Source organism: Mobula hypostoma, chromosome 2 (genome assembly GCF_963921235.1).
Source record: "Mobula hypostoma chromosome 2, sMobHyp1.1, whole genome shotgun sequence".
NCBI classification, from domain to species: Eukaryota; Metazoa; Chordata; class Chondrichthyes; order Myliobatiformes; family Myliobatidae; genus Mobula; species Mobula hypostoma.
The window spans coordinates 21,393,837-21,402,378 of NC_086098.1; positions in this window are offsets into that span (position 1 = coordinate 21,393,837).

The following is an 8,542-nucleotide window of genomic DNA, read 5'->3' on the forward strand; positions in this document are numbered from 1 at the left end:
GCTTAAACCCTCCTTAGTAGCCTTAGCAAACCTTCCTGCCAGGATATTGGACCCCTCAGATTCAAGTGCAACCCATCCTTATTGTACAAGTCACTCCTGCCCCAAAAGAGGTCCCAATGATCCACAAATCTGAATCCCTGCCCCCTGCTCCATTCCCTCAGCCACGCATTTATCCTCCACCTCACTCTGTTCCTATACTCACTGTTGCATGCTACAGGCAGTAATCCTGAGAATACTACCATTGCGATCCTGCTTCTCAGCTTCTTTCCTAACTCCCTGTAGTCTGTTTTCAGGACCTCCTCACATGATAACCCATTAATTTCCAGAATCACTCTTGTGAACCTCCTCTGAATCCAGTCCAGTTTCAGCATGTTTTTCTAGGATAAGGGATCTAAGTCTGTTCACAGTACTCCAAGTGAGGTCTTGGGGAGGGTGGAGCAAGCGAGTGAGCAAAGAAGATAGAGTGGAAGTGAACAAATGAGAGCGAGAGGACCAGAACTTGAAAAAGCTTCAACATTCCATCTTTGCTTTAATATTCTAGTCCTCTCAAAATGAATGCTAACATTGCATTTGTCTTCTTCAGAACAAACTCTACTGCAAGTTAACCTTAAGGAATTATGCACAAGAACTCCCAGGTCCCCTTCCACCTAAAAGTTTCTCTCCATTTAAAAATAGTCTATGCTTTTACTCCTTCTACCAAAGTGCATGGTCATACACTTCCCGACACTGTATTCCACCTGCCATTTCATTGCCCATTCTTCTAATCTGTCTAACTCCTTCTGTAGCCTCTCTACCTCCTCAAAACTACCTGCTCCTCCACTTATCTTCTACAAACTTTGCAACAAAGCCATCAGTTCCATCATTCAAATTATTGACATATAATGTCAAAAAATTCATTTCGAACAGAGACCCCTGTGGAATACCACTATTCACCAGCAACCAACCAGAAAAGGCTCCCTTTAACCCCAACACATTGTCTCTTGCCACTCAGCCACTGCTTTATCCATGCTAGAATTTTTCCTGTAAATCTTTTCTTCTTTGGGATGTATCTAAGGGGCTAGTGGTAGACCTGAGGAGAGCTAAGGTACCGGTGACCCCTGTTTCCATCCAGGGGGTCAGTGTGGACACGGTGGAGGATTACAAATACCTGGGGATACGAATTGACAATAAACTGGACTAGTCACATAACACTGAGGCTGCCTACAAGAAGGGTCAGAGCCATCTCTATTTCCTGAGGAGACCAAGGTCCTTTAACATCTGTCGGACGATGCTGAGGATGTTCTACGAGTCTGTGGTGGCCAGTGCTATCATGTTTGCTGTTGTGTGCTGGGGCAGCAGGCTGAGGGTAGCAGACACCAACAGAATCAACAACTTATTCGAAAGGCCAGTGATATTGTGGGGATGGAACTGGACTCTCTGACGGTGGTGTCTGAAAAGAGGATGCTGTCCAAGTTGCATGCCATCTTGGACAATGTCTCCCATCCACTACATAATGTACTGGGTGGGCACAGGAGTACATTCAGCCAGAGACTCATTCCACCGAGATGCAACACAGAGCGTCATAGGAAGTCATTCCTGCCTGTGGCCATCAAACTTTACAACTCCTCCCTTGGAGGGTCAGACACCCTGTGCCGATAGGCTGGTCCTGGACTTATTTCATAATTTACATATTACTATTTAACTATTTATGGTTCTATTACTATTTATTATTTATGGTGCAACTGTAACGAAAACCAATTTCCCCCTGGGATCAATAAAGTATGACTATGACTATGATCTATTCTGTTTCTTTTGAATTGCTCCCAGAAACTCCAGCCATTGCTTCTCTGCTGTCATGCCTGCTAGTGTCCCCTTGCAATCAACTTTGCCCCTATAATACTTTTTACACCACTGTAATACAATACATCTAACTTCGGCTTCTCCCTCTGAAATTGCAGGGTGAATGCTATCATGTTGTGATCACTGAATCCTCAGGGTTCCTTTACTTTGAGCTTCTTAATCAAATCCAGTTCATTACACAACACCGAATCCAGAAAGTTGATAACCTTGTGGATTCAACCACAAGCTTCTCAAGAAAACCATCTTGTAGGCATTCTATAAATTCTCTCTCTTGGGATCCATCACCAACCTGCATTTTGACTGTTATATTGGTGTGTTTTGCCCTTATGACTCTGTGTAATCCATAGTCCCCATCCTGGCTACTGTTTGGAAGCCATCAGGGTCTTTTTACCTTTGCATTTCTTTAACTCTCCCCACAAGGATTCTACATCTTCCAATTCAATGTCACCTGTTTCTAAGGATTTGATTTAATTTTTCTGCCTACCTGCCTGTCCTTTCAATTAAATATGCATCCTTGGACATTAAACATCAAACTAAAATCTTCTTTCAACCATTAATCACTGATGCTACACCATACCTACCAATCCCTAACTGTGCTTCAAGATTATCTACGTTATTCCGTACACTGCATGCATCCAACTATAACATCTGTATCTATCATTCTTTTCAATTTTGTCTTCCTTTTCCACTGCAACTCATCCTACTGACAGCAATTTTGTCCTTTTATCTGCCTGTCCTTCCTAACAGTCTCACTACACATTACCTCTGCTTGTAAACCAACAGCCCTATCACTCCGGATCCAATCCCCCCCTGCCAAATTAGATTAAACCTTTCTCAAAGGCGCTAACAAACCTGACCGCAAAGGTATTGATTCCCCTCAGGTTCAGGTGCAACCCGTCCCTTTAGTACAGGTCATACCTTCCCCAGAAGAGATCCCAATGATCCAGAATTCTGAAACCCTGCCCTCTGCATCACTTTCACTTAGTATATTAGATTAGATTTTGAGAACACTCAGTCCTCTTTTATTGTCATTTAGAAATGCATACATGCATTAAGAAATGATACAATGTCTCTCCGGAGTGATATCACAGAAAACAGGACAAACCAAAGACTAACACTGACAGAACCACATAATTATAACATAGTTACAGCAGTACAAAGCAATATCATAATTTGATGGAGTACAAACTATGGGCACGATAAAAATAGTCTCAAAGTCCCTGAGTCAATTGACTCCCAAGTCCCCGATAGCGGCGGCAAAAGGGAGAAACTCCGTGCCATAAACCTCCAGGCAACGTCAACTTGCCGATGCCTTGGAAACAGCCGACCACAGCCGACACTGAGTCTGTCCATCCGAAAACTTCGAGCCTCCGACCAACCCCTCCGATACAGCCTCCCGAGCGCCATCCTCTGTCGTGCGCCTTCAACCTCGCCCCGGCCGCCGAAACAAGCAGAGCCGAGGATTTCGGGGCCTTCTGCTCTGGAGATTCGGATTACTACACAGCAGCAGCGGCATCGAAGCAGGCATTTCAGAAGTTTTCCAGATGTTCCTCCATACTCTCACGTCCGTCTCCATCAAATCAGAATTGTGCACGGTCCTCTACTTGACAGATTACAGATATCAATCACCAGAGAGGCTGCGTGCGCTGCATCACGCTGCCATCTTCTCCTCCTCCATTAGACAACATTTATGGAGAGGAAAAAATAGTTGATGTTTTGGGCCAAGACACTTCATCAGGACTGCAAAGAGAGGGTGAAGAAGCCAGGATATATTACCCTGAAGAAGGGTCTCGGGCTGAAACATTGACTGTTTATTTCCCTCCGTTGAAACACTTTATTTTATATATGGATTACTCATTACTACAAGGGCTTCCCTGACACTGGATGAAGCTTTGTAACTTTCAATACAGTTTAAAATTATGAACATTTCTTACCACAAACATCGAACACTGAACAGAGTTTTACAGAGAACTAGAAGTTTTAATTTAAACATGTCATATCAGTTTTTAGTCTTGTAATGATTTTTAGTCTTGTAATGATTTGCCTTTTACTCTCTTAGTCATATTCTCGAGCCCCTTTTCTTTCTTATAAAGCAACTTTGAGGGAGTGGTTGGTCACCAACTTGAAGACTTGCCCCAAATTCCTTTTCCTTGGCAGTGAAACGTATCCAACCTTTGATTCTGCCCATTGTACTTTTCATAATATTAACCATAAAGCTCTCATTGCCGTTACTTCACTTCTTCCCCCTTGCCCGGTTTCACGTACCACTTTATAGTTCTTCCTCCCCTCTCCCCACCTTCTTACTCTGACTTCACGCAGGCCTTTTCTCCCACACTTGCCTTCTCTCCGGCCTCTGTCAATGACCTTGTAGACCATCTCAGCTGTAAAATTACAGATTTTATTGATGTAATCACCCCCACAAAAGTAAAAGAAATTTCTGGGAAGGAAAAAGCACCATGGAGAAACACCTCACTGGTTGAACTTCAAAAAAGAGAGTGTCGAAAAGCTGAACACAGGTGATGGATAACAAAACTCCAGATCCATTGCGACATTTATAAGGAAACTCTACAGATCTATAATTTTTAGATTATGAGGACACACAGTCCTCTTTTATTGTCATTTAGTAATGCATGCATTAGGAAATGATACAATATTTCCTCCGGTGTGATATCACAAAACACAGGACAGACCAAGACTGAAAAAACTGACAAAACCACATAATTATAACATATAATTACAACAGTGCAACAATACCATAACTTGAAGAAGTCCATGAGCACAGTAAAGTTCAAAGTTTCTCAAATGCCCCACATCTCACGCAGACGGGAGAAGGAAGAAAAACTCTCCTTGCCATGCCGACCACAATCCGACTCTGAGTCATCCGAAAACTTCGAGCTCCGATCAGCTCTCCGACACTGAGTACTGAGCGCCATCTCTGTCCGAACAATTCGACCTCCTTCTCGGTCGCCAAAAGCGGGCAAGGCTGGGGATTTTGAGGCCTACCCGTGAAAGATTCCCGACCACTCAGTAATGACAGCAGCGAACGAGCGTTTCAGAAATTTAGAGTTGAAATGTGCAAGGCAGTCCATCTTCTCTGATATTATAAACAAAAACAGCAATAATGCATGTGTCTTATTTGCTACTGTTGATAGGCTCACACATCATCCTGTATCAGTAGCACCTGAACTTCTACCCACAAAGTCATGTAATGACCTGCCATTCTGTTTTACAGACAAAAATTCAGAAGATTAGACATGCTGTCAGTGTCTCTGCATCAGGTCAGAAGTCACTGAGAATTTATTTAGTTAAGATGACATCATTCAAACCGATAAAACCCTAGGAGAAATCTTCCTCCTGTTCCCTTGACATTTTACCTGCAACCTTTTAAAAAAATGATTTTAATTGCATGGTGCCAGCCATTCTGCAGATAGACAACATGGCTCTTCTATCAGGTTGCTTCCCAAAAGCCCTGAAAGCTTCAGTTATTAAGCCTCTTTTGAAAAAGAACAACTTAGATACCTCAGTAATTAACAACTGCAGGCCTATATCAAACTTAGCATGTTCAAGTAAAATCTTTGAAAAGGTTGTTGATCAGCAATCTATCAGCTTTTTGGCACTAAACAAATGGACGTTTTCCAGTCGGGACTTCGACAACACCATAACACTGAGACTGTTCTGGTCGAGGTTTTAGATGACATCCGCTTAAACCATGATGATGATAGAATTTCTGTTTTGGTTCTGCTGGTTCTCAAAGCTGCTTTTGACACAGTTGACCATGGCTTATTACTGGACAGACTGGAAAACTGGGTTGGACTTTCTGGTTCAGTCCTAAAGTGATTTAAATTGTATTTACAGGAGATGGACTATTTTGTATTGATTGGTAGCTGGATATCTGATCAAACAAAAATGGCAGGTGGAGAGCCTCAGGAGTACACACTAGAGTCTCTTCTGTTTAACATGAACGTGATCCCTCTAGCTCAAATCATGGTAAGCAACAAAATATCCTACCTTAATTATGCAGATGACACTCAGATTTATATAACAGTGTCTTCAAATGACTATGGCCCCTTCTTCTTCTTCATGTGCCTTGCGTGTTACACGCTTCGGCGATCATGGCTCTCCACATCGAACGATCCCTCGCAGCATCAATGCACATTTAGATCTGCTAGTTCTTTCACAGTGTCCTCTTTGCCTTCCTCTACCGTGTTTCCCAGGCATACGGCCTTGTAATGTAAGGCATTCTATTTCTCCCTTTCTGACGACATGGCCCAGGAATTTAAGTTTCCTCTGATTTAATGTTCTCATTAAAGATCTTTTTGTATGGGCACGTTGGAGTATTGTCTCATTAGTTACCCTATCTCTATATGATACTTTCAGCATTCTTCTAAGAAACCACATTTCTGTTGCTTCTAAGTTTCTTTGGAGTTCTGGTGTTATAGTCCATGTTTCGGAAGCATACAGCAAGATTGACCAAATGTAACATTTTAGCAGCCTAAGCCTTGTTGTCATAGAAATGTGTCTGCTGGTAAAAATGGGTTTCCGTTTTTTGGAAGTTGGTTTTGGCAACGACAATTCTTCTTTCTCCTCTAAAAAACTAAAACATCTATTGAACAAATTACTGATTGGCTGTGCCAAAATTTCCTCCAGTTAAACAAAGAGAAAACTGGAGGAAAAAAGACGATTAAAAGTCAGTGCTCACTTTGAATCCCTGTCTTTACAAACCACAAACCAAGCCAGAAATCTTGGTGTTGTGATGGACTCTGACTTAAATTTTAACTGCCACATTAAGACCATTACAAAATCAGCTGACTACAACTTAAAAATGTAGCGAGAGTTAAACAGCTTATGCCTCAGCAAGATCTAGAAAAACTCGTCCACACAGTGATTTTTAGTAGGCTTGACTACTGTAATGGTGTTTTATCACCGGTCTCTGTAAAAAATCCCTCAGACAGTTGCAGCTCATTCAGAACGCTGCTGCTAGAGTCCTCACTAAGACCAAGAAAGTAGCACACATCACTGCAGTTCTCAGATCATTACACTGGTTTCTTGTCCATCAGAGGATTGACTTTAAACTATTTCTATTGGTTTATAAAACACTGAATTGTCTAGGACCAAAATACATCTCCGATCTCCTGCTGCATTATGAACCTTCCCAAGTTCTCAGGTTGTCTGAGGTGGGTCTGCTTACGTACCCCAGAGTCAAAACTGAGAATGGTGAAGCAGCTTTTATCCAACCACTAAGCACATCTTTCCCTCTCCCCCTCTCTCTGCTTTCCGCAGGGATAGCTCCCTACGAGACTCCCTTGTCCATTCATCCCCCCCGTCCCTCCCTACTGATCTCCCTCCTGGCACTAATCCTTGTAAGCGGAACAAGTGCTACACATGCCCTTACACTTCCTCCCTTACCACCATTCAGAGCCCCAAACAGTCCTTCCAGGTGAGGCGACACTTCACCTGTGAGTCGGCTGGGGTGATATACTGAGTCCGGTGCTCCCGATGTGGCCTTCTATATATTGGCGAAACCCGACGCAGACTGGGAGACCGCTTTGCTGAACACCTACGCTCTGTCCACCAGAGAAAGCAGGATCTCCCAGTGGCCACACATTTTAATTCCACATCCTATTCCCATTCTGACATGTCTATCCACGGCCTCCTCTACTGTAAAGATGAAGCCACACTCAGGTTGGAGGAACAGCACCTTATATTCCGTCTGGGTAGCCTCCAACCTGATGGCATGAACATTGACTTATCTAACTTCCGCTAATGCCCCACCTCCCCCTCGTACCCCATCCGTTATTTATTTTTATACACACATTCTTTCTCTCACTCTCCTTTTTCTCCCTCTGTCCCTCTCACTATACCCCTTGCCCATCCTCTGGGTTCCCCCGCCCTTGTCTTTCTCCCCGGGCCTCCTGTCCCATGATCCTCTCATATCCCCTTTGCCAATCACCTGTCCAGCTCTTGGCTCCATCCCTCCCCCTCCTGTCTTCTCCTATCATTTTGGATCTCCCCCTTCCCCTCCCACTTTCAAATCTCTTACTAGCTCTTCTTTCAGTTAGTCCTGACGAAGGGTCTCGGCCTGAAACGTCGACTGTACCTCTTCCTAGAGATGCTGCCTGGCCTGCTGCGTTCACCAGCAACTTTGATATGTGAAGCAGCTTTTAGTTACTATGTTCTACATAGCTGGAATAGTCTTTCAGAGGATCTGAAGTCTGCCCCAACTTCAAGCTCTTTAAAATTGAGACTTAAAAGTTCTCTTTTCACTGTAGCTTTTAATTAGAATCTCCTGCACTGTAACTTCTATTTGTTATGTCTATTTTTGTGTGATTTTATTCTTTTATACATTGTCTGAAACTTGATGTTTGATTTTTATATCTTGTTCTATGTAAAGCACTTTGAAGCGCCTTGCGTTTGTAAAGTGCTATACAAATAAACTTGCTTGCTTCTCCTCTTTCTTTCTAATCCTAACAAAAATCTGAAACGGCAACAGTTTACTCTTTTCATTCGATGCTGCCTGGCTTGCTGAGTTCCTCCAGCATTTTGTATGTGCTGCTTCATTATCAGTGAACGTTGTTGCCAATCCAAATGGTGATAATAATTTTAAAAAAGCAGAAACTGCTGGCGAGTCGGTAAGTGAGACACATTCAATTGCACATCAGATAACTTGATGATGTATACTGAATTTTGAAGCAAATGAAATAGA